Consider the following 26,878-nt stretch of genomic DNA (forward strand, 5'->3'; position numbering starts at 1 on the left):
GTACAAACTGGCGGGTAGAAAAGCTAACGGGAACACCCTCTAAAGGGCCTCTGAAACTATTAGGGGTGCACATAAACTAAAAGTTACTGTAATCACATACACTGTATATGTGGACTATATCCCCTGTGTCTGAGGCACTTGTAATACTTTGCTTACTCGGAGACCCTTACCTCTAAAACTTCACTACACCCACATATGTCTTTATCAATTCATTAGATAGTTATGAAATGTCTGGACTAATGGCCAGTGTCATAGGATGGTACCAAACACTCAATAGTAGAATATGAGTATATTACCATCATTGAACATATCAGGATATTCATATGTTGACATTTACAGGTAAACAGCCATAGCGGCTTTGTCATATTTTCAGAAGCATCCCTGTCCGATAGGATAACTTGGGTTGCCTTATTACATTTAATAAGCATTCCATGAAGCTTGTTTCTGGTTCAGGGAAGCCCTGGTTTGGCAGTTTGGGCTGGACTGTTCACATGAGGCACAGGGTTAAGACTGATTTGCATATAGCTGGGTCTGAACATAGGTGGCGAAGTGAGCTAAGGAACGATGATGGATTCAACCCAGAACTGGGACTGGGGGTGAGTGTCTGAAAAGTTTCAGTGCTCCGTCCATCATCTTTTTCTGTTTGCTTTGTTCACCCTAAGTTGGCCGGGTATGCCCAGACGTTGGTCCCTTGCTCACTTTGCCACTGGATTCAAGCTAGCTGATGGGGGGTGTTTTATGCCGCAACCGGTCCCAGGAAGCTTGTTTACGGTTCAGGGAAGACTTGGCTTGGCAGTTCGGGCTGGACTGTTCCCATGAGCACAGGTCCAAGACTCATTTGCATATAGCTGGGTTTGAACTGAGGTGGTGAAGTAACCTAAAGAACGATAATGGATTCAACCCAGATCTGTGACTGGGGTGAGTGTCTGAAAAGTTTCAGCGCTCAGTCTATCATCTCTTTGTGTTAACTTTTGATTTGGAACAGGTAATCATTTCATATTTGATATCAATGAAATTGTAATAAAAAATCCTCTTTAATGGTAAAGTCAGAGTTTAAATTACAATTTTGAAAACACCACCTTTAGAAAATTGGCACCTGCAGGATGTCCTAGGTCTCATGACTGGATGTTGTTGGCAGGTATACTTCATGAATTCCTCCCAGAGAGTTACAAAATAAAGGAATTAAGTATACCTGAATGGGCCATCAACTCACAGGATGCAGCAGAGGTGGCTCAGGCCCACTTGCAACTGCACAGGCTGTGCTCAGCCTTCAAACAAAGGAATCATCACTCCTGCATTGTTATTGCTGCCAGCTTGGAGCCAGGCCAGGGGAGTCTGGGAACTTTTAGGACTTCAAAGGTACCGTTCTAGAAACATTCCTTACTTCAAAGAAGTCACCATGTCTAAAAAGGTGACCCTCAGAGTAGACTCACTATTCAATTCACTTTCTGGGCCTGCGGAAGGACTTTCAGAGGACTGCCTTCTACTGTAGCTTGCTGTTTACTCTACAAGACAGCTTTGCTGCTTAAAGCCTGCCCTGAACACTCAGAAGCCCACTCTCCTGCTTGAGCCCTGCCTCACGAACGAGGCGATATTGCGGCCGCCATCTTGCATCTTAAAACACCGCGTTTTTCTCCTCATAACAGACGCAAATGAAACCTTGACTTCTACGGCCTCTAACCACGGAGTGGGAATACGGTCATATCCAATCTACGACAAGGTATTTAATCCTTTTGACAAGAGCGTGGTCTGCAGCGTTACGAGTCGGGTTGCCTGACCCCGTAATGGAGGCTGTATGCGTTATGTATTTCCTACTGACATTATTTATGCTCCGGGTCCTCAGCACAAAAGAGGCGAAGTAAGCAACTCAATGAATGCTGGAAAGCCAGTCCTGTAGAACGCTTTAACATTAACGATCAAGCACCGATTGCTGACATTCTCTGTTTTACTGCCTGTACCCAAAATGGCGACTGATTATGACGCCAAAGTGTATTTTACCGATGCTGAGATATCAACACTAAAGCCTTGCCATCTGAAATAGAGCTAATCCTTATCTGATGCGCTTTAACCTGCTCTCATCTCTTCATTACACCGAGCCTTTCTACACTAATCGCATGCTGGGAGGTGTGCTCCTATAATGACGGATGGGAGTCCCGCGAAATGGCGGCCGCGTCACGGACACAGCAGACCTGAGCCGGCGGGGGTGCATAATCCCTAAGAAGGTGCCGAACTGTATCTCTGGGCTCCCCGAAGGCTATTTCACCGGCAGACTTTGCAGTGCAGCGAAGCTGCACTCACGGACCCGAGCAGTGGGGGAAAGCTCTGCGGACACGCGACCTCCGCAAAATGGCAGGCGGCACCTTGCTCGAATTGACGTCCGCCTGCTGAAGGATCCCCACAATCTTCCCATGCCCCCCATTGGTATACCGATTCCGAGTGAGGAGCGGGAGCCGTGATGCTACGCCTAGCATGCCAAGCCTGATACTCTTATAGTGGCCCACAGTCACCTTTGGGCACTCTCCTATACCGTCACCACACACAGTGATCACTCTGAAATACTGCCTGTACCTGCCTAAAATGACAGCCGCAACAAACCCTCCTGCTTCTCTCCTGACCTTTCCTCACTCCTCACCCTAGCCCCTACTCCTCCCCACTCTACTCTTCTCCACTTTCCTGCTACTGACCTTTGCCCTCACTTTTCCTGGCCCTTAGTCCCCACCCTGTTTATCTGTGAATTTTCCCTCGTCAATTGAGATCAAGCTATTTTGTCTGATGCCCGATGGAGCTACCTGGTTTAGCTATAGGGGAGACAGTTCAGGGATTCCCTCCCTGGATGTCACCTACCCAGTTGGTCTTTAGACAGACTTCCTTTCGTCTCTCCTGTCATCTCTTCCCGCACCCTCCCTCTATTTATGTCTCTCCTTCTCTCCTCTCTCAGTGTTTTGAGACTGAACTATTTTGTCCAAAGCCCGATGGAGCTACCTGGTTTAGCTATAGGGGAGACAGTTCGGGGATTCCCTCCTTGGACGTCACCTACCCAGTCGGTTTTTAGACAGACTTCCTTTTGTCTTCCCTGTCGTCTCTCCCTGCATCCTCCCTCTATTTATGTCTCTCCATCTCTCCTCTCTCAAATGTATTGAGACTGAACTATTTTGTCTGATGCCCGATGGAGCTACCTGGTTTAACTATAGGGGAGATGGGCTGTGGATTCCCTCCTTGGTCGTCACCTACCCAGTCGGTCTTTAGACAGACTTCCTTTTGTCTCTCCTTGTTGTCTCTTCCCTTATCCTCCCTTTCTCACCTCCCCTGCCCCCTCCACTACTTTTCTCTCTCCTTTCTTGTCGTACAGGCCTCAGCCTGGCCCGCTAGTGCAAGGGGTTCGCCCTTCTGCACACGAAGTCCTCGGACTCAAAGGAAAAAGTTGGCACGGAAACTGGAATTGCAAAACATAGAATTTATTACACTTCATGAAGTGGTGCTAAAGTTCAGACAGTACCCTTCGGCACTATGAGAAGTAGCACAAAGGGCTACCGGACACATGGTTTATTTATACCCAAACAGGGGCTCAAGAGAAGGCGGTACAAACACAAAAACACATTTTATGCCCATACAAGGTAATATTGAGAAGCAAGATCGATCAGTGGGAGGAGCTAACAATCGTGGGGTCTCGGCTAACACATTCCAATCTAGGGCTAACCATTAGCAGATGAAGACCCTAACGGTCAGCGGCAAAACACAGAGATGCTATTATTAGACTGTTGCCGGGCAGATTCAAAAGGCCATAAGCAGAAAGGTAGGACAACGCACATGGTCGACACGAGGCAGTATGTGGGAGACAAAATGACTGCAATGAATACAAAATGGATGCCACCAAATGTAAAGATATCGGTCAAAACTCGATGTCTTTTGCTAACGCTCAACTCAATCGACGTTAAAATACAACATTCTCTCCTCTCCTAATGTATTGCCTATTTTTTGATGTATTGTATAATTGTTAATCTTTTTCTGTTACATTGTTGAGTCTCATGTAAAGCGCTCTGATACCTTCCGGTCTAGCCAGCGCTATATAAAACTCTTTAAATAAATAAATAAAATAAATAAATAAATTCTTCACCAGAACCAATCGCTATTAGAGTGACTCCAAGGGTTAGTTTGATGGCCTCCTGCTCAGATCCACAGGGACACAACAGGCTCCCACCATTTTGAACCCGCATCACGACCCAGTCGTAAAGAGTTGGATACCTCTCCCGTCCTGCACCCTTGGTGGTGGTGCTAACGGTACCCAGCTAGCCAAAATCTAAAACCTGAAAACTTTGGCTAAAATCTGATCTGAGAACCGAGGGAAGACCGGGACCAACCTGCTCATCTATCTGCCCAAGGTACTTCTCCGGTCAGCCTGAATTCAAGGCAGCTACTGCTACATACTTCCCCACGCCTAATCCTGTTCAGCAGTCCTTTGCCATAAGGGTTTGCGGCCTCCTGGAACTCATGCAGGCTACAGCCTTTTGCCTTGTCCCACTGGAGATTTTCAACTTCCAAATAAGTGACCGAGTCTGAACATAGGAACTTCGCTGTGACTTTGTTCAGCAGTTCGCCTATGATGAACCTGCCTCTATGGACACTGCCTGCAGCCTTGCCCCACTGAACTTTTCCTGCTCAGAGATTTTTCTTAAAAATGTCTTTTAAGTCCGAAGATAAGCGCTGACCGGGTCAATAGACTTCTTGCATCTGACACATGCTACATTGCAGTCGGCCTTATATTTTTACTTTGACCAGGTCTTGCATGACTAGATGTCCACGGTTGGTGCTTTGATCTTTAGGTGTTCGTTTTTATTAAAAACTAAAAAATCATAACTGCAGTTCTAATGATTGGATTTTTGTTGTTTTGGTTTCAAATTATTTATTAAACTTTATTCCATGTTTCTAAATTGGTTAGGGATTTTTCTTGTGCTGTTTTTTCACTTTATTACAGTTTTTGTGCTGCAGAAATACTTTATCCATTGCCTCTAAGTTAAGACTTACTGCTTTTGCGCCAAGCTACAGAGAGTTATGGACAGGTTAATCTGGTGACTTTTGTGGTTCAACCTGGCAGGGATTCAATAAATCAATCAGTGTTTGTTAAGAGCGCTACTCACACATGAGGGTGTCAAGGTGCTGGGGGGCGGCAGGTCCTGATCGCCACTGTGATTGAGTCATGATTGTGGCTGTTGCTTGAACAGGGGTTTCACCCCCTTGTCCTTCAGCCAACAACCCAGTTTATCACAATGGGCATTGCCAAGAGAGTAAATGAGGAGCGATTGCAAAATGCAAGGCAATTTGGTTACCCCCCATGCATAAAGTACTAGCTATTTGGATATACATCTAGCCATGGAATCTTATCAAACCACTTCACAGACCTCAAACGGATAGAATCAAACTAGTGTAATAAAGTGCACAATTGAGTCAATTTTTCTCAATTTGTTTGAAAGTAAAAACAGCAAAGAAGAAATATGTCTTCCCTGGACCGGAAACAAGCATCCTAGGACAGGTTTCTGGCTAATCAGCCGTCATCAGCCAGGCTAGCTTGAATCCAGTGGCAAAGTGAGCAAGGGAGCTACGTCTGGGCATACCCTGCCAAATTTGGGCGAACAAAGCAAAACCAAAGGGGATGATGGACGGAGTGTTGAACAATGCAAACACTCACTCCCAGTTGACTGATTTGAGTTTAATCCATCATCATTCTTTAGCTCACTCCACCACTCCAGTTCAGACATGGCCATATGCAAATCAGTCTGACCTTGTGCAAATCAGTCTGACCTTGTGCCTCATCTCGTTTGGTTTTGCTAAGTTCGCCCTTAGTTGTCAGGGTATGCCCAGATGTAGGTCCCTTGCTCACTTTGCCACTGGATTCAAGATAGCCTGGCTGACGAGGGTTATAAACCCGAAACCGGTCCCAGGATGCCAGTTTCCGGTCCAGGGAAGACATGGCTTGGTAGTTCAGGCTGGACTGTTCCCACGAGGCACAGGGTTAGACTGATTTGCATATGGCCCATATGTTTGGGAAACATTGAACTGTTTACTGAGCATAGACTAAGATTTTATGTTTGTGAGATGATGTATATGCTGAAGACAGAAATGTCCTCCGTGTCACAATCTGATGTAATCTCCACGTCATCATACAAGCTAATTTACCATTGAATCACTTGATCCCTTTCATTAGCAGGACAGGCATAACATATATGAATGGACCTGTTAAACTCTTTTGGCTATGATATTGATACAATTACAATATCAACAGACATGCTTGGTATGACTTAAGAGATTTACTACACTGCAGGTAACTGAAGGACCCTAACATAATCTACAGTGTAGGTCCCAAATAGTCACTTAATCTGAGCACATATACCTTATAATAGTAATGACATAAAAGGATGATCATAACGCAGTACATATTGGCAAATTGCACTACATAAAGGTCTGATTGGTAATTGCATAAAGAAAGCAATTGTATAGGGGAGAGGATGTGGAGTAAGAGTCAGAGCTGCCGATTTAGGAGCTAGACTACCAGGTTCGAGTCTCGGCTTTGGCTGAACATCCTGTGATTCTGGTAAGATCTCTCAATGTTCCTGTGCCTACCCAAAAAAATTAATGTATCTTTGTGTAACATAACTGGAGCTCATACCAAGCGCTCCGATACCTTAGATCGAGTTTGCGCTATATAAAACTGCAACAAAAAAAGTTGTGATGTGGTGCTTCCATTTATTTCTATCATCACATCACCACCTCCTACCTCTTCTAGATCCATAAGGTCTCAGAGTAGGTGAACTCCTGCCCCAGCCAGAACAGGACACAGGATTAAGAATATAACAATAAATGCACTCATAAAAGGAGGACAAACAGAGCAGGCGTCAGACTGGGACTGAAAAAGGACAGGGCATAAAAGTGACTTCCATTAGTGAGTCAGATAGCTAAAAAAAAGTGGTCCACATTTGCAAATGAGGCGAGTTTTGAACTTGTAAAGACATACAGTATAAGAATTTTGCAAGGTATGCTAGATTGCATGCATTTGTGCTTGTTACATGAAAAGACCATGGTAATATAAGAGAAATCAAAATGCCACCCAGACCATAAAAACAGAAACTGACAAATAACTGGCCTACAAACTAGCGGGAACTTGGTTAACGAGGATTTACCCGACCTATTTCACTCGCTTGATTCAATTGGTTACGGGCTATCTTGTTTGATTACCGGTTACCTTTCGGTTTCTGTGGAGCTATGTGTTGCGATTTTTTGGTTACCGTGGGTACCTTCCTTTACAGCGTTACACACGCCAGTTTCTTTTTCTTTTTCTTCTATCCGTTCACCACGTTGAGCACTGTTCGTTTCCAAGTACACACTCACTGCTATTGATCACAAGTTTGGTCTTTGCCGATATGTTACATGGATATTACATTGGGTCCTTTTGTTTTTTGTTTTTATTTGTAGAGTAATTCCCCTGACGACGGGCCATGCCCGAAATGCATTGGGTAGTGTGATTTGATAACACACCTGAACATACATGTGGATTACAAAAGATTGATGTGTATTATCTACATAAATATCCGGTCATGGATATGAATAAACCATATGTTTGAACATTCTTTTATTTGGACTACAAGTTGTTGTATAATTGGAACAGCGAATCAGACCATGGGTCTATCTAAAGTAGTGCGTTGGGTTGTTCTCTCCCTAGGCGGGAGAGCTTCTTCTACTACAAACTAGCCTGTCAGACGTGCCCTTCTGGCAGTGTCTAATTGCCTTATAGGTCAGACCAACTCTGAGCAGAGCTAACCTGACATGAAAACACTTCACACATCACAGAGGCTCACATAGGCTCAAAACAAAGCAACACTCTTTCTTCTAAATACCCTACATGGAGTGGCCAATGGTGTACATATGTGTCCCTTCCCAGGTCTACATCAGCTTGTAAATCTGGCGCATCATCAAATTCCATGTGTGCTAGCTCTTCAGCGCCTCACATAGGGTAAGTGCAACACAAACGTTAGGCTGCAATACAAAACAGAACGGTAAGTTCTCTTTACTGTTAATGTTAATGTGAAGTCACTTAAAGCAGGCTGCATTTAGGCAGTTATGGACTTATGAAAGACTGCATATTATATTTTGCACTGTAATCACAAATTGGAACGTGAGATGTTGAGCTTCTGTGCAGGAATCTTGTCTTGACCGCATGCTCCTGACCACCACTCTGGCAAATGCACAGCGGCGTGAGAAATATGAGAGGGCTTCATAACATGCAAGACTGCCTCACTGCAATGTGGAATGCGATATTAATCTTCCTTGACGGAAGCCTGGCTGGGCGCGACTGCACAGAGAATGGCAGACGTGCTGTTAATCATGGGCCGCCATTCAGAGGTTTTGGAAGCGGACTCTTAATCTGCAGGACGTCTTCCTGCGATGCGAGCTGACAAGCAACATTTCTGTGAGGAAGCTTGCACATAAATGCCATACGCACTGCAGGACTGCCAGAAACATTTCACTTCATTTATTTTCTGTATTTTATTTGACGAGTTTCTTTGCTTGAGCCAAATAGTCTAGTACAAGTTGGTGTTTCACTTTTAAATACATTTACATATGTCTGACTTTTAGTACCAGATTCTAAAAGTTAGCGAATTCTACTTTGCTGTATGTAATTCGCAATACATGGGTGGGAAATGGGAATGTGAGTAGTGTACTGCTACGACCCTCATTCGGACTTAGACGCTAAATTGCAATCTAAATAAAAAGTTTTTCTCTCCTTCTCGCAGTTTTTCCCTGTTACGCCCTCATTACGAGTTCTTCAGAATAGGGTAGGGTGTTTACCAAGGACACGTGTGCGACTTTAAATTGTGATTTCCCTTTAAAATCTGACCAAAGCTAATATAGGCCTCAGTTTAAATGGCGAGCATGTGCATTGACCTTTTTAAAAATGCGAGAATAATATGCTTTCCTTCAAGACGTTGGTGTCTTTAGGGTACCCATAATGACGAGGTATTGAATGGGGGAAGGCCCGAAAAAAGGTCAGAACTTGTGGTCTTTGTTATATTATATTATGTTATGTTAAAGTATTTATTTAGCGCAACGTTCACCGGATAGGTTTCTTGGCGCTTCGAGAACAACACTCTAGGTGGCTTGGAAGGATTCAGATGGAAAAGGCTTGTCGGAACAGCCATGTTTTTAACTCTTTTCTAAACTGGAGATGGGAGTGATTGGAGCGTATTGAGAGAGGGAGGGAGTTCCACGTTTGGGGGGCCAGTGTGGAGAACCGGATCCCGCCATGTTTGAGGCGCTTATACCTCGGGGCTATCAGAAGATGTTGGCCAGATGAACGGAGAGTGCGGGAGGGGGTATATTTCCTTATCCTTTTTTAAATGAACTTGGGGCCTTCGCCTAGCAGTGCCTTGTGTACAATGCAGCCTAACTTAAAGACGCTGCGTTGTTCTACTGGGAGCCAATGCAGTTGTTTAAGTAATGGCTTTACGTGCTGGCGGGCCGGGAGTTGGAAAATGAGTCTGGCCGTGTGATTCTGTATTAGTTGAAGGCGTTGTGATTGGTATGCCGGGATTCCAACATAGAGTGTGTTGGCATAATCGAGTCGCGAGATGATGAGTGCGAGAACAACCAGAGTTAGTGCCTCTGTTGAGAGAAATCGCTTTATTTTCTTTATTTTCCGTAACTTGAGAAAACAGACCGAGACCACTGAGCTAATCTGGGGTTTCATTGAGAGGTCCATGCTAATCTTGATCCCCAGGATTTTTGCCGAGGATACTGGATCGGGCGTGGGGCCCAAGGATGGAGGCCAGAAATTCATGTTCCAGGGGTTCGAAGTGCCGCCTGTCAGAATCAGCTCTGTTTTGTCTGGGTTCAATTTTAGTTGATTGATGTTCATCCACTTGCTGATATAGGTCATTATGGCCTGCAGATTGAATTCGGAATGACTAGTGGGTTGGATGTTAAAGATTAATTGCAGATCATCTGCATAGTTGAACACCAAGACATCCATGTCCTTCAAAGCAGTGACCAAAGGCTGCATGTACAGGTTGAACAGGAGGGGGATAAAGAGGAGCCTTGTGGGACTCCGCAAGAGAGGCGGCCTTTTTTTGAGCAGAAATTGCCTAGTCGGACGGATTGATATCTGTCCGTCAGGAAAGAGTGTAACCAGCTCAGGGCCTGGCCCCCAATGCCCGCTTTGTGGACACGGTCGATCAGAATGTTATGATCGACCGTGTCGAATGCAGCGGACAGATCGAGAAGCATCAAGGCCTGGGGGGAGTCAAGGTCAGCTCCGGTGCGTAGCTCGTCCATGACGGTCAGAATGACAGTTTTGGTCGAGTGAGCCAGCCTAAAACCAGCCTGATGGGAATCCAGGTAACGGGACTCCTCGACAAAAGAACTCAGACAACCTGCCACATGCGCCTCCAGGATCTTACTCAGGTAGGGCAAAGGGGATATGGGGCGAAAGTTGCTCATCACTAGGGGATTAGCGCTAGGTTTCTTTAGAATGGCAAGAATCTCGGCATTTTTAAAAGAGTCGGGAACTGTGCCGCCACAGAGTGAGGTGTTCAAGAGAGATATAGGGGGATCAGGGCAGGCGCTGAAAGCTTCTCGTAGTATATGAGGTGGGCCGCTGTCGAGAGGAGAACCTGATTTGAATTTGAGCAGCAATTTAGAGAAGGATTCAGGGGTGATAGGAGGAAAGTGATTGAAAGGGGCTGAGTGGTGGCGGGGTGAGGCGGGAGAGGAAGGCAGATTAGATGCTGGGATGCTGGCTTTTATCGTGACAATTTTTTCCAAAAAGTAGTGGTTTAATGAGTCGCATAGTTCCTGGGAGTGCACGGGTTGAACCAAGACCCTCTCAAGGCCTGTCAGTGCATTTATGATTGAGAAGATCTCTCTAGTTTTTTTGGCAGAATTTAGAATTTTCTGCGTAATAAACTCAGTTTTGCATGAAATGATAGTGGTTTTATATTCCTTAAAAAGAGACAAGTAGATTAATTTTATCTCCGGTGCGTAATGCCTTCTCCATTTATGCTCAGCTTGTCTAAGACTTATTTTGAGTTTTTTTAAGGCAGGGGAAAACCATTGTTGCGCGTTATGTGGTCTGCGGGTTTTGATGTTTTTAAAAGGGGAGACTTTGTCACTGGCCGATTCCAGACAGGTGCTAAGAATTTTTGACTGAGTGGTGAGAGGGGTGGCAAGTGACGGAGGAGCTGTGTTAATTAATATCGTTTTAAAAGTCTCGATACAGGCTTGGCCCCAGTTCCTAGCTAACATGCTGCTAGGTCTGACAGTTGGAGCCACAGCAATATTCGAAATCAAGCAGGTTATTAGACTGTGATCTGACCAAGTGCAAGGGCAAATTACAGGTTTTGTGATATCTAGGTTTAGTGTCCACACTTGATCTAGGATGTGACCTTTATTGTGCGTGGCAGCACGTACATGCTGAATGCAGTTTAAGCTCATCAGGATTTCTGTAAATTCTTGAGAGGATAAACTCTCATTTGTGTCACCCAGCCAGTAATTGAAGTCGCCGACTATCAGCACTCTGGAGTGATTGATCACCATTTGGGCGATTAGGTCGCCAAAGTCCTGCGGGAATGATGGCATGTATAGAGGTGGTCGATAGACGACAACACAGGCCAGGGAGGAAAGTTGGGCTTCCAATTTGATTATCAGAGTTTCTGTGTGCGCTATTTGTGTAGTTGTAAGCATGGAGAATTGATGCTTTTTGTGAACTATGGCAGCTACTCCACCGCCTATTTTACCTGCATCCCTATCAACGTGGAGCAGGTAATAGGGTTCGGGGATAGCAGCTAAAATATCCGGGGAGGAGTCGGGGGAAAGCCATGTTTCGGTCAGACACAGAATATCCGGCTTGTGTCTGTCAATCAGGGAAAATAACTCTATCTGGTGTTTGCCAACTGATCGAGTATTGAGGTAATAGATTGATAGGTCGTATTCCTTGTTCGTGTAGGGAGTGGGCTCCATTGCAGCTTTAATGTGTGGATAAGTGGCGGTGGGTGTTGCGATGTTAAGCTGTGAAGGATTAGGTGTGGTTGAACTGAGGACAGGGGATAGGAGTCCCTGCTGCTCTAGGGAGTAGAGTAGAGCAGAATCTATCCCGAAATTGCCCTACAGAGATTTCAGCTTATCGGCTGTATATGTTAGGGGTCGGGCATGATGGCTGGCCCCTGGCCCTGGTCTGTCGCGGATGGGCGCAGACGGGCTTGCCTTTGGCGCGCCTTCGGCACGCCGTCGGCGCGCCCGGTGCGCCCGTCCGCTGCGCGACGGCCAACACATCCGGTTTTATGGGGAGAGAAGCGGCTTGCCACTAGACCGTGTTCTCGCGCCCCAGCCGTAAGTTTGAGAGAGTTAGGTATAGTTGAAGAACTCCCTCCACAACAATCGAGCGAGGCTCGCGGTGGACCGGGGAGGTTAGAAGGAATCCCAAGAGTGGGGTAAGTTGCCGACTAAGTGCGCAACTAGCACTGCAGTAAGGATGCCGTTATACAATTTAAAAATGCAGGTTGCACAGTACTTTTAAAACAACAGAACAGTGGTGCCTAAGTCGCACTAACTGTTGGCTAGGAAGCCTACCAAGTTAGTAGAGCGCGTCTGCTGCGCCACGGCCAACACATCCGGTTTTATGGGGAGAGAAGCGGCTTGCCACTAGACCCCGTTCTTGTGCCCCAGCCGGAAGTGTGAGAGAGTTAGGGATAGTTGAAGAACTCCCTCCACAACAATCGAGCGAGGCTCGCGGTGGACCGGGGAGGTTAGAAGGAATCCCAAGAGTGGGGTAAGTCGCCGACTAAGTGCGCAACTAGCGCTGCAGTAAGGATGCCGTAATACAATTTAAAAATGCAGGTTGCACAGTACTTTTAAAACAACAGAACAGTGGTGCCTAAGTCGCACTAACTGTTAGCTAGGAAGCCTACCAAGTTAGTAGAGAGCGTCCGCTGCGCCATGGCCAACACATCCGGTTTTATGGGGAGAGAAGCGGCTTGCCGTTAGACTGCGTTCTCGCGCCTCTTTGGTGTGTCAAATATTGATTTAGCGTGTTCTGCCCCATTTTGAGTTTAAAAACTTTAGGCCTCATTCATGAGGTTTGCCATAGGGCACCGCAGGAGGGATTCCTGCTGTGCTTTCCTAACGGAAAAAGAAAAGGGCAGGAATGCGCCGTATCTATGAGACATGGCGCATTCCGGTCCTTTTCCCCTGCACCAGCGCACAATGGGCTGCTATACGCCATCGCAGGCACCTATGCACCATGGTGTAGGTGTGCCTGCACCGGTCGGCAATGATTATTTTTGAACAGGAAGGGAAACCCTTCTGTACAAAAATAATCACAAGAGGCTTTTTCCTCTTCCTAGAATACAGCAGACATAGAAAAAGGAAAACGAGAAGGAATAAAGATATTTCTTCTCGTTGTGCCTCCCTTACGCCTCCTCTGGGGAGGCGTAAGCTTTTGCACTGCCTCAGATGTAATTCTCGTAAATCTGGGGCAGTGTCAAAAAGCCATAGATATTGCTGGGAATGCCACCAGCAGCACCCATTGCACGCCCCTTTAATGCAGGATACTGCGTTAAAGTGACTGATATTTATCAGGCAGCATTAAGCCCAAAAAAGTGGCTTAGTGCTCCCTGATAAATATCACGCAGGCTTCTGTGACGTTCCGGAGGCGCAAGGAGTCTCTTAAATGAGCCTCTTTGAATGGGAGGCATTTACCACAGGTGGTAAATCCCTTATCTTGGGGTTTTACACAAGGAAGGGTTCAAATGTGTGAGGGTGCTTATCTTGGGGTAATGGTATTTACTTCATGTCGAAAAAACATCATCCTATTCCAGGAAGCTCGTAATGAGGCCTAAGTGGGTATTCAACTGCATTCTCAAGGTATGCAGATATTTGTATATATTCCACACAGTCATCTTCAGACCTACATTGAAGAATTGCCTGTATTTTCCTAACCACGTGTGCAGGCGGAAAACAATATATGCAGTTGGTTAGGAGAATTTGAGTACTGGGTTTTCTTAAAATTTAGATATTAATCTAAATAATGGTTCAAATCGGAAACACTTCACATACATCTGTGCACTTTTCAAAACATTCTGTAAAAGAAAAGCTAGAATGATCTGAGTGTAAATTGTGCTCTGATTGTATGAAAAGTGCAGTGCTTAAAGATTATGAATACTTAAACACTGCTTCTTTTGTGGGCAGATATTTGGTTTTCTTTTCCATGCCAAGCTCAGCTGACTCTCCCACGGTGTGTCCACTCTCACAAACCTAGTAAGAATTTATGGGCGCATGCATGCATGTGCATTGCACTCTCTGCATGTGTATGAGACACAATCAGACATTTCACATTTATCAATCAAGCATAATTACTGCTACCCTAAGTTATCGCTTTTCAAGTAGTAAATCTGATTTACTGTTGGAGACAAGTGTGTAAAATTCCTGCACCATCTTGTACAATATATTTACTTGTGCAGCAGAAATGCTCAGCCATTTATTGTGAAGGGTTTCCAATATGCTAGGCAAATTCATATTTCTTTAGAAAGCAGTTTCAGAGAAAAAACATAGGGCCTCATTCATGGCAATTTGGCTAGGGCAGCGCAGCAGAGCACATTGCTGCATTTCCCTACCTCAAATTGAAAGGGCAGGACTGCACCATATTCAAGCAATACAGTGCATTCCTATTCTTTCTGTCTGCACTGGCACAGTTTCTGTAGCTTAGCGCCAATGTAGGCACCCTTGCATCATGGTGCTTCTGTTGCATGCAGGATTGTTTTTGTGCAGGAAGGGGCACAAAACCAATCCTATGAGGTGTTTTCCTCTTTCTATGTGTGCTGCAGAAAGAGGAACAAACAAGGACAAATAAACGTATTTCTCCTCGTTACGCCTCACCAAAGGCGAAAGGAGTTGGCACATCTCCAGGTCTACATCACTTTAGAAATCTGAGGCAGCTTCAAATGTCCATGGGTGTTGTGTGGGAAGGCCCATGGAACACCTCTCAGGCGCAGAGTAAGAGACGTAGCAATTTGTGCTGTGTCGCCTAACTCGTGATTTATGAAGACACTCAAAGCTACGCAGGCTGGCTTTGCTTGGATTCATAAATCTTTATGAAAGCTCTACGTCATGCATATGCCAGTTTATGTTGTGCAAAAGTGACACAGGGTTTAATAAATAAGCCCCATAGCTTCTAGCCACTCTCTCTGGAATAGATACCTCGTACACCTTTCACCACCGTTCTTTCTGTCACCTCTATTTCTACTTTGAAAATGTGTTTGTGCCATGAGGATAGTACGAGGCAAGTGCAAACCCTACTAACATTCTCTTGTGAACGCCACAATCCTAGCCCTCTAGTCTTAAGCTGCTTAACTGTCTAAAGGAGAGTATCCCCAAAAAATAAATGATATTGTATCTATAGTGATGTCTTGATAATGTCAATGGAAACGCGATATGTAACATAAGGTTATATTAAAAATTACTGTTCTCTGTAACACAGCTTAAGGCAACTGACATAGAACTTCAGTACAGCGGGAGGAACTGCATTACTCACATCGAACTTAATGCCCCACCCACACAATGACATAAATCCTGCCTTCCACTTTTATCCCACCTTATCCAGGTATCCTACCTCTTGCTATAAGTCTTCACTAGCTAACAGCCATTCTTCATTTTTTATTGTAACTACCTCTGCAACCTGTATTCCTCTATAACACCAACATAGCTCACAACCTACCTCCCTCCCCAACTGTACACTATGCACTTCATCTCTTTTCTCCCAACATACCATACCAGCACTGTTCCTTCACTACACACCACCCACTTGAATTCCACAGCCCTCTATATACACAGCATCTACTAACATCCTGCCACCCATCAAGGCCCACATACCCCGTCCTTCTACTTCCCTCCTCAACCTCAAAATTCTTCTCCAAATATCCCTTCATAATCTAGCATGGGTTGATCATAGCAACTTCCTATCAATTGTTTTAATTGTGAAGCAAAAATATGGAATCAGCACCCATCAAGGAAATATCATAATCAGTCTCTTTTGTCTTGCATAAGTCTGAAGAGGATTTTCATGATAAACAGGTCCGGACTTAAATGATGATCCTTTTCAATTCTTTATTAGATGATCCAAACAGATAAAAAATCCAAATTTACATGTGAATTTCCTTTTAGCCAACGCGTTTCGTCTCATGAATGAGACTTCTTCAGGGCTCAAAAAGCTGTATTTGTCAAATAGTATAAGAAATGATTGTTCCTGAATCCTAGCAGACCTTTTAGTAGTCTATCACTTTCTTGCTGTGCCGTGTATATACAGAAAAGGCATGGTAGCCAGAGACCAGAAGAGCATCAGCAGTTCGAAAAGCACTGGTGCTGATTCCATGTTTTTGCTTTGTAATCTGGGCTTTGCCCAAGACGGAACAGATAGGGTTGTGTTCCTTGGTTTTACGAGCACAATCACAAGAATTTACAGCCACATATGTTAACAGGTGCAGGCTTTCTTGCCTCAACCCTTTTGTGTAATTTTGTTTTAATTGTGGTTTTAAGTATGTAAAAGCAAGTTACAGATGTTGATTAATTCTTGACACCACTCTTGATTTAATCAAAATGTTATATACTCCTTAGTTAATTGTGCACTTCTGGGCTTGTAAATCATACTGGGGTCTTGAAATCATTCCAGAATATTCTCCCTATTCTAACGGCCTCTTATACCTCAAATTACCCAAAAGTTTAGAAAAACTGTTGAAAAGAGATATAGGGTGACAGCATGAAGTGCATGTACATGCACTTTTTTCAAAATGTAAAAATAATATGTTTTCTTCTACTATGTTGGTATGTTTAGGGCTTCGACGATGGCCCAAATCAGCAGCTACAATATAGAAATGATTTGCAGACATTGGTCCAGGATGGGTACTTTTGCTGACCTTAGACACCGGAATATGGATGATTGCAGGTAAGTAAACAATTAAATTAAGAAAACAAATTTCGGAGCGCGCCCTGCATCATATTTTGCGATGCAGGGCGCACAACGAAATTCGTTTTTTTAATGTCATTGTTTACTTACCTGCAATCATCCATATTCCGGTGATTACCACCCCCCACCCAGCCCCTCCCCCGCCCCACCTGTCTGCCCCATGGAACTCCCTCCACGGACGGCGGCTGAGTGATAGAGAAGAGATAGATTCAAATGCTCTTTGTTCATCAGTCTCGATGCAGGGAAATTTGGACTCCTCTTTCTTGATTGCCTGTATCCTTAATAGTTCTGTTCATGTTGCACCGTCTGAATTACTTGCATAGGTTTGGCTTCATGATGCTTCCTTTGTATTTCTATACCCTTGTGCTGAGGTGTGTTTATGTTCAATTATTTCTGGCTGTGTAATAAACCTAAGTAACCTTCCCCAATTCTGTGCCTTAATGATTTTCTCCCCTTCAAACGTTCATGCTGCTTAAAATACCCCTTAGAGAGTGTCTCTAGAAAAGTTCCAGAACGACCAGAAATGGCCCTTCCAAGTATAAAATGTAGCAGAGCAGATACACATTCTTCTTTTTTCCGTATGATGACATCTTGTTTTCCCTAATCAGATCCTGGAAATATGCACCATGCACTCTCTAGCTCCATTCCTAAAGTCTGCATTCTCAACCAACCTTTGATTTGAACCTTAGTTCACTATGATTTGGCCTGATCATAGATTCTCAGAATCTCAAGTGGGGCTTCTTCATGCCACATTTGTCCAACCTTTTATGTTCTTTCCTTGCACCTTGACTACAGCTAATTCTCTTTGAGGACTTTTTGTAACCACTTGTAGGAGTTCTTTTTTCAACCCTAATTGTTTATCACTCCATCCTTACTTACTCCATTTTGTTCATCAATGGGCAGTTGTGGGGCATGACACCAATTATTTCATTTATTTGCTGGCATGCATTTAAGAAATCTATCACATCAGTTCCCTCCTCCAAAATAGATTATATGAACAACAAAGCATTGAAATGCTCACGTGTTAGTTAATCAACTCATTTTGTATCCGAACCCATCTAAAATTGGTCTTATTGTTTGAGAAGACAATCTCTCCTGAAGTTACAGTAATCTGTACATGTCAATAATAAGCAGATCTGGCCGTAAAAAATAAATTAACTAATTATATGTTTACGATTATGCTACGTTTTGTTCAAACATTTGGTACTCATATCTCATTCTAGGCATATTTATTTACCTTTGCACTACTATGGGTGAAATTAATGCACTAATGTTGGAAAATTCCCTCTCTATGGTCATCAACAATACTCAAGTTGCAGGACTATGGGCCATATTATCAAGAAAGGGCGATACATTATCACCACTTTTATCGGCAGGAAACTGCCGCTAAAGCGGCGATAATGGGCTTGATAATATGCCCTTGTGAATTCCCATAGAAGCTTAGGTTCTGGTGTTAACCTGGGCTTCTATTTGAATTCACAAGGGCATATCATCAAGCCCAATATCGCCGCTTTAGCGGCAGTTACCTGCCGATAAAAGTGGCGATAATGTATCGCCCTTTCTTGATAATATGGCCCAATATTCTCTCAGACTTTTGCACTCTCCCTCTTTTAATCACAGTTCATTCACCTATTCTTTCCACGCATACCATCCTTGGTATTTGATTGGCACATTTTTCCTTCTTGGTCTTTAACTCTGCGTGACCCTTGAGTCCAAGGCACCCTTTCCACCTTCTGTTGCAAGTGTCATATGTAATGTATGAATCATAGACATATTTTACAACCTTGAAAAAGACGCTTCTGACTAAATGAGTTGGCTGTGTCTCTCTTTAAGGAGTCTTCAACTTGAACAAACACCTTCTTACTGTATTGACTGTATCTCTCTAGAGAAAAACTCCAACTTGGGCAAACATCTTGGCTATGTCTCTATCTATGAGACCTTCAATTTGTCTCAACATCCTCTTACTATATTGGCTGTCTCTCTTTAAATAAAACTCTCAATTTTTACAAACATTTAGATTGTCAAATACGATTTCTGAAGACAGTATTGACATTTGGCCACTACATGGCAACATTGGTCCCATTTATGTACCATTTCTGCTGTTATCACGGCTACATAAAAACATCAAATCTTATGTGTTTGGTTAAGTAAATTGTGAGGTATGCTTTGGTACACTTTGATATCAAATTGTGATACACGTCAGCACAATTTGGAGTCAAAATCGCTCGCAAAAATCCGGATGGCGTCAGGTACCTATTTTTCATTCACCACTATAAGATTTGTATAATTGGTTGAATGTCATCATGGTCGTGATTTCATTTCGGGAGTTATAACAATTTATCACATGCACAACCTGACAACAGATATCAGGGCTTTCACATATGAAACGTTATGAGAACTGTCCTTAGGTAATTTTACACCTAATTTCTCAGTTCTATAGGACTAGATCTCCAACTTCTCTGCCTCTAGTCTGCTCAGCAGTCAATTTTTAAAATAGTATTTGCCGAGGCTATTTAACAGGAGCAGGTGACTTGTAGACGATCATTATTAAGGATATTAATTTACTCTACTGAGTCTAGCAATTTAAATCAATCACTGTAATAACCCAGCACACCACCGGCAAATCATTCTAACTATTCTCTGCCTGACAAGCATGGAATAGGCACACTGTGACTACTATTGCCAAGTGTAAACAATTGTTAAGTATAGGAAATGGGGTCAATTTGTACATTAGTCTTCTGGGCGTTACCTAATTTTCTCATGTATTTAAGTATTTTTGCCAACTTTTTTATTGCGCAATTAAGTTAAAATGCAAAACAGGTAGATTTGTTCTTCCTTACAGACGCTTGCCTTACCCATTTCCTTGGAAGAATCAGCGTCCTTATGGTAGGTGTTAGCTTTGTTTCTCCTACTATATGCTTTCTTTTGGTTTAATAATATCCTCCCACCTCGTCCATCTACACACGATTGCTACTCCCCTCCCGCACCGTTCTTTTGTGACCAGTTGCCTTTTTCTTCCTACACACTTTGGGGTACATTTTCAAGCATTTTGCGCTGGGGTAGTATCACAAAATTGACGCTAACCAGCACAATCTTTTTTTTCTTTATTCACTTCTTTGCGCTGGAAAGTACCCTAAAAGTAATGCAACGCAGCGCGAAGCACTGCTTCGCGTTACTTAGCGCCAAGTGGGAGCTACATGGACATTTCCATGCAACCAACCATGCCTTTTGCGGCAAAACCCTATCTACAAACAATAGTAGCCAGGGTTTACCAACACAAGATGAAGCCATTTGAAAGGAGGTGTCAAAAGGAGAAATGCTTTTCTTACTCCTAATTTTTCCAACTAGCAGACATACTTCACTGTGCAACACACACACAAAATAGGAAAAGTTTTAAACTGTGTCTAAGCATAGTATTTTGTACTGGAAGGGTAACCTTCTAGTACAAATCCTATGGTACCCTCAGGCACGTACCCTAGCACTATGGCGCTAAGGTGTGTGCCTGGTGCATGGCAGCTAAAGTCTTCGCCGGCGCTAGGGCGTGGGAGGAGAGAGCTATAGCTCTGTAGATATGGCGCTCTCCTCCTCCATCCCTGTCACACAAGGCAGTGCAGAATTTGTTCCTGCTGCTCTGCGTTTGGTGATTCTTTTGATAATCTGGACCTGAGTCTATTCAGGGTGCATCCCTGTTCAATGATATCAGAAAATAAGGGTGTCTCCACTGAAGCACACAACAAATCACAAAGAAGCTGCTGGACAAAAAGAGTAGCAATTAAGACATTATTTAAAACATTTCTCAGTAATCAACTACTGCTCAAACACAGCCATTGTACATAATTAGGCAAATCTTTTTTGCCATCAACAAAGTGGAGAATATAGCAACAGTCTAAGGGAACAACAAAAGGTAGGGACACACATTCTCTGTGTCCCCCAACCATTTGTCTATTTATTGTGTAAAATACCTTCCTGATGATCTTACCTCAAGTAGATGAAATAAGAAAGCCTCTCTTTCTTCACTTGTTCTTATCTGCAGCCTACTGCTCTAACATGTGAGTATGCTCTACGCAGGCTCTGTGCATATGCTCTACCAACGACAAGTACCCTTAACTGGAAATAGGAAAGAGCCTCTGGGAGCACACTGAGGGTTCAGGTGAGGAGCTTGTTAAAACTTGCAATTTCTAATGTTCCAGGTAGGAATTTGGACACTCACTGGGTCTCCCTTTCCAAAGCCCTATGGGGGCAGAGTCAGTGGCGTAGGAAGGGGTATGCGGTGGGTGAGGGCCGCCCCGGGTGTCATCACTGAGGGGGGTGATAAAATAGCACTGAGTGGTGACAAAATGGCAAAAAAATGTGTAACTATCTTTTCTGCAGTCTTTAACTTGTTTTATTGTCCAAACCAAGAAAGATCACCTTCCGAGAGTTTATCAGCAAGTCTCCACTATCAAACTTATTACTGGAGCGAGGGTGCCTCATTTGTTATGGTATGAAGGTGTTTGTACATACAATTCACGTGCCTGTATGTGAAACTGAAGAATAGACTGTTACCACACATACCGGAATTATTTGGGCACACAAATGAGGGACATACACAACACGCTTAACTTTATATTAATCTCTGGAATTTTAGCGTAGCGTACCTTCTGCCACTCATCGCGCTTTTAGGACTCGTGTGAACTTCCACCTGGTTCTGGATTTTTCAACCACTCCTTAGAAGCACTGGGTTGGCAACTCAGTAAACTGAGGTGCGGGACTCACTTGTGCGAAGGCGGAAGGATCGCTGAACTTAGCCACAGCCCGTGGGATCTACGAGCCACATCAGTTTTCCTGCACCCGCTCGGGACGAACACTGATGCACAACAGTGTGACCTCAAATGCCACCCAGTCATGCCACCGCAGGACGTGAGCCTCTAGAACGCCCAAAGACACAGCCAGGGAGCAGGAACAGCATGACGAGGAGTGCGGCTGCAGCTAGGCGAGTCCTGGGAGGAACCTGCCGCAGGTGGGATTTTCCTTATTTTAATAATTTCAATGTGGGCAGGGGGGGTGACAAGATATTTTCCACACCAGGTACCACCTGGCCTTGCTATGCTACTAGGCAGAGTTACTATTTTTTCACGTAGTGCAATGCAGCAGTCGCAAATGCTGTGCTGCACTATGTGAAAAGGAGAGCGGAGGAGAGCGCCCTATTTACTAAAATAAGGCACTCTCCTCCCCTCTCACTAGCGCTGGCACTGAAATCAGATGCCATGCACCACGGAGACGCCTTTGCGCCATGGTGGAAGTGTGTCTTTGTGAGTCTAGCATAGGTTTTGTACTGGACGGAACCCTTCCAGTACAAAAATACTATGCACTGACTCACTCAAACCATTTTCCAACTTTGTATGTGTGCTGTAAAGTGCAGCACACATGCAAAGTCAGAAAAGGAAGGAGAAATAAAAGCATTTATCCTTCCTTGCGCCTACTTGAAAAGGGCGCAGTTTTCTCACATAAAACACAATCTACTATACTTAGTAAATTGGGTTTTGCATGAGAAAACTTGGGTGGTTGAATGGGAAAGACCATGCACCACCCTTGGTACGCCCTCCTTACGCATAGTAATGCAAAGCAGTTTGCCTTACTTTTCTGTTATTTCCAGTGCTAAACAAGTTTAGCACTGGAAAGTAAATTGGGGAAAACACAAAGTGTGCCGATTTGCGTTCCTTTGAGAGGCAAACATGGCGCAAATTCTTAGTTAATCTCCCACTACGTGTATTCATTGATCACAAAACAATTTCTCTTGCCATGGGAATCTCTTTGCATATAATCCTCTGGGGCTGTATCTGCCAAGTTTCCTTCCCTAGCTGAAACCTGAGGGTGTGAGCAACCACACCGTCCATTAGTTTCATGCTGGGATTCAGAGTCTTTAATGATCCAGAGTAAAGGTTGTGTGCCCTACACTTGTACTTTGTACTTCATTTAAGTCCTGAGATCACAATCTTGCCCAAGGTTATATGGATGATTTAGTATTTCACCTCTCATCGAGGGCAATGACTCCAACCTAATTACTCTTTCACATGCTAAAATGCATTGTTATTATTGCGGAAATTATTACAATTAGTCTTTTACTGGGGAAGCTTATCTTCACAATAGCATCTAACTATCCATTGTTAGGCCACATTCCTTCTCTTGACAAGGTATGCTGTATATTGACCAGTTTACTTGTGGTAATTCGATTTTTGTTTACTATTATTTCACTTAACTTACTACTTAGGATTCCGAATACCTTGCAAAATGTTTGTCAAACGACTCTATTGCAGGGCAGCTGTTTAGGGCATTCAATAGTAGCATACTTAGGCAGTGATGCTGAGGGCTGTAGCTTACTCAGTGAGATTGGGGGTGGGGGGATGAGTCTCAAATTGCCAACTAAAAAAGCGGTGGGCTGCATGATGGAGGCTGAGATGGCTAAGGTTCGGGATGGACTGTTTCCATTAGGAGCAGGCTCAGTACTTATTTGCAGTAGAAAAGCCTCCATGTTCAGTGGCACATTGGGCAAAAAACAATGGGTTGACATGATACACTAAGCAACTGTCACTGGTTTGACTATTTGCAAGCATTGATCACATCACCTTTGGGGTGTTTCATTGCCAGTTGTATGTCTGGGTAATTGAGACTGGTGCTGCTTTCCAGGCGTAATACTGCCAATGTTTGTGAATTCCAAAAAGTAGTACTACTTTTTTTGGTATATTGGTCACTTTATACATATTTAATGTCCTGAGCTAAAACAAATAAAAATATTTAATTGAAATGAGAATGATGAGAAAAACTCTCTTCCTCTCCTACCACTTTTTTACAGGACCTTTAGAAATACTCAAGTTTTACACCAGAGCAAGCCCCGTGAGGTTTTGTCTCCAAAGCAGCATGCAGCCAGTAGTCACTACAATGGGTCCCGGGAAGAAGACAGCAGATAGCCTCCCACGAAACCTCTCCATGGAGGGAAACTTTGTGCCAACCTGGTTTGTTGAATTTCGGAACTTTAGGGCATGTAAGGACACTGATGGGCAGTAGGCTGATACCTACTCTCCAGTTATATTACATATAAGCTGGATCTCACTTTGTATCGATCAAGCTTATTTTGGACACAGACATACTAAGATGCTATCACTCTTTGCACTTTCAGAATGTGCAACTGTTTGCACCCCATTTACTCCTGACTGAAGGCCATGCTAAATGTCTTCTGTCTTGCCCTGAAATATTGGGAAATTTGATTAAGCTTTCGTAATACAAAACTGCACAATGTCACATGTGTTACATTCCAATGTAAAACTCAATTACAGAGAGACACAAGATCCCCTGCACAGTAATGTCCTAAGCGCACCACAAATGCAAATCGCAAATACTCGTTCAGCAGGCACTTAGCTGAAGGGGCAATAGTGTCTTGAACCCTGAAGTGAATGTCCGAGGAGAGTGTTGTAAATAGGTAGGACCATTCCACATAGTTCTTTTATTAAGATTTATTCCAAGTAAGATGATATACAGAAGAGCCCCACCAGGAGCAACCTCCATGCTGCTCAGCCCTTACTCTAACTGACACTCTCTCTCATCCAACATTCCATAACCAGCTCTCACACGAACATTCCACTCCACAGACACACAGGCTGAGCAGCAGGTATAACACATCTCCCTTTCTTAATACCAATAAAATCAACAGCAAAAGAATTACAATAAAACAGATGCATGTACAATATGGCAATATTAAATACATGCAAGAGAGGGGCAACATCAATACATGTAGATGGAGAAAAACATGTAAACCAAAATAGCAAAAAGATAAATTTTTGGAAAAAGTAAATGAATACGCAATCCTGCAACTACATCACTCACCACTTCTCCCTTTCTCATACAAAAAACAAAATCCACGCTCGCTTAAAACCAAGCCAAAGCAACACAACACTACAACGCCACCAAAACTCCAACAAAACCAAACAAGCAGGCTGAACAGGCCAACAAGAGGTAGGAAGGGTCCAGGCTAAAAGGCGCGACAGGAAACACCACCTAGATAACAGAGAATAAACATACCAAGCAGAAACTCCACCCAAGCCAAAATTGGGTTGTGAGGTGTGGAAAGGGAACTCCTCACTGAACCTGATGAAAAGCAATCAGAAACTCCACCCAAACAGAAGATTGTGTTGTGAGGTGTGGAAAGGGCACTCCACACTGAAACTGAAGAAAAGCAATCAGAAACTCCACCCAAACCGAAGATGTGGGTTGTGATGTGTGGAATATAGGCTCCACACAGAACACGTGTGCAATGCACTATTATACCAGGAAAAGAAAACGTAATGAGGGTCTGTACGGCAATGGGTGGTAAATAATCATCATGCACCCAAAACCATGTAAAAGTGGGAATCATCAACACACTAATGTACCAATCATCACTTATATCAATACACCTGACACATATAAGGAAAAGCACAGTAAAATATCAATCATAAAACAGGAACATTAAAAAAAGTACCAGCACAAAGCAACGTAGAACATGCTACCACAACCCTGACATGCAAAAGAAGTGTAAGAATAAAGCACAGCATAAAAACAGCAATCGTTAAAAAAAAGCACTCAACGGAAACTACACTGCAAAAAAGTGCAAATGTGGTTTAGAATCAGCACATTCAAAGAAAATCAAAGATGCAAAACTATGACAAAATCATGGAATTCCAAAAAGTAAAAAAATGCACTGCAGAAAAAGAATATGGCAGGTAAGCACAGCAACCAAAATCACTGACAAGAAATATGACTATGTCCCAAAACAAAAAATGTAAAAAATAAAGTAGTCACTGTGGTCTGCAGTAAGGAAAACATGCTAAGACTTGAAGAACATGTGGGAAGAAAATCGGAAGTAAACAGTACTGTAGTAATTTGACAATACACCAACAGGTAAGTCACAAGTTCTGTTTATTTTTACAAAGGGAAAAACGCACCCCAGCTGCAGGCACTGGGTAAGGCTGAGTATGACAGAACCAACATTCCACAGCAGCCTTCATGTGAACGTTCTACGGGTGAACCAACTAAGGGAAAAGAGCAGGGGGGACGAGCGGTGGAGGAGGCAGAGGGAAGAATATAGCACCTCTTCCTTCCTAAGGGAAAAAAGGGAACAGAGGAGCCAAGGCAGGTGAGATAGGAAGAGTGGGACGAAAAGAAAGCAGAAAAGACGGGAGAAGCAGTAGAGAGTAGAGGAGTTAGAAGTAGGAGAGAGGCCAGGAAGAAATCAAGAAATCGAACATAACGGGTCTTGTGAAGTAGACCCTAGGTCAAATGATAGATTGAATCAGGAACAAACACTATTCACAATTAAAATCTTGATGCCACCCCGGCGCTTTACGAGGCCTTGTACCTCTTCTCAACGGAGGCTCCCTTCCCAGTTCTTCTCTCGTCTCCACACCGTTGCTCACACTCGGTTCCGCACCAGTTTCTCCAGTGGCTACCCTGTCCATACTCAATTTTTTAGCATTCTCAAAAGAGACCATGTTTTTGTGCACCTCTCTTATTCTTTCTGGGGCAAAATACTTGTCCCCTTTCCTGCCCAACCCTTCCGGTTTCCTTATGTAGACCAACTGACCTTGTCTTGGAACCGTTTCTCTGGTACCCCACTTCTTGTCATACCACATCTTATACTTGTCTTGGCGTGACTCTACATCCCTTCTAAAGACTTCCTTCTTCACTTTGACTGGCTCTTTAGGAAACAACCAGTTGGGTGACAACTTAGAGCCCACTTTCCTTCCCCTCAATAATTCGAAAGGAGAGTAATATGTGCTGAGGCTAGGTGTCGGGTAACGTGACCATAACATACCTCTTAATGCCTGCTCTACCGGTATACCAGACCTTCCTGCTAATTGAATGCAA

The sequence above is a fragment of the Lissotriton helveticus genome, chromosome 8 (genome assembly GCF_964261635.1).
Source record: "Lissotriton helveticus chromosome 8, aLisHel1.1, whole genome shotgun sequence".
NCBI classification, from domain to species: Eukaryota; Metazoa; Chordata; class Amphibia; order Caudata; family Salamandridae; genus Lissotriton; species Lissotriton helveticus.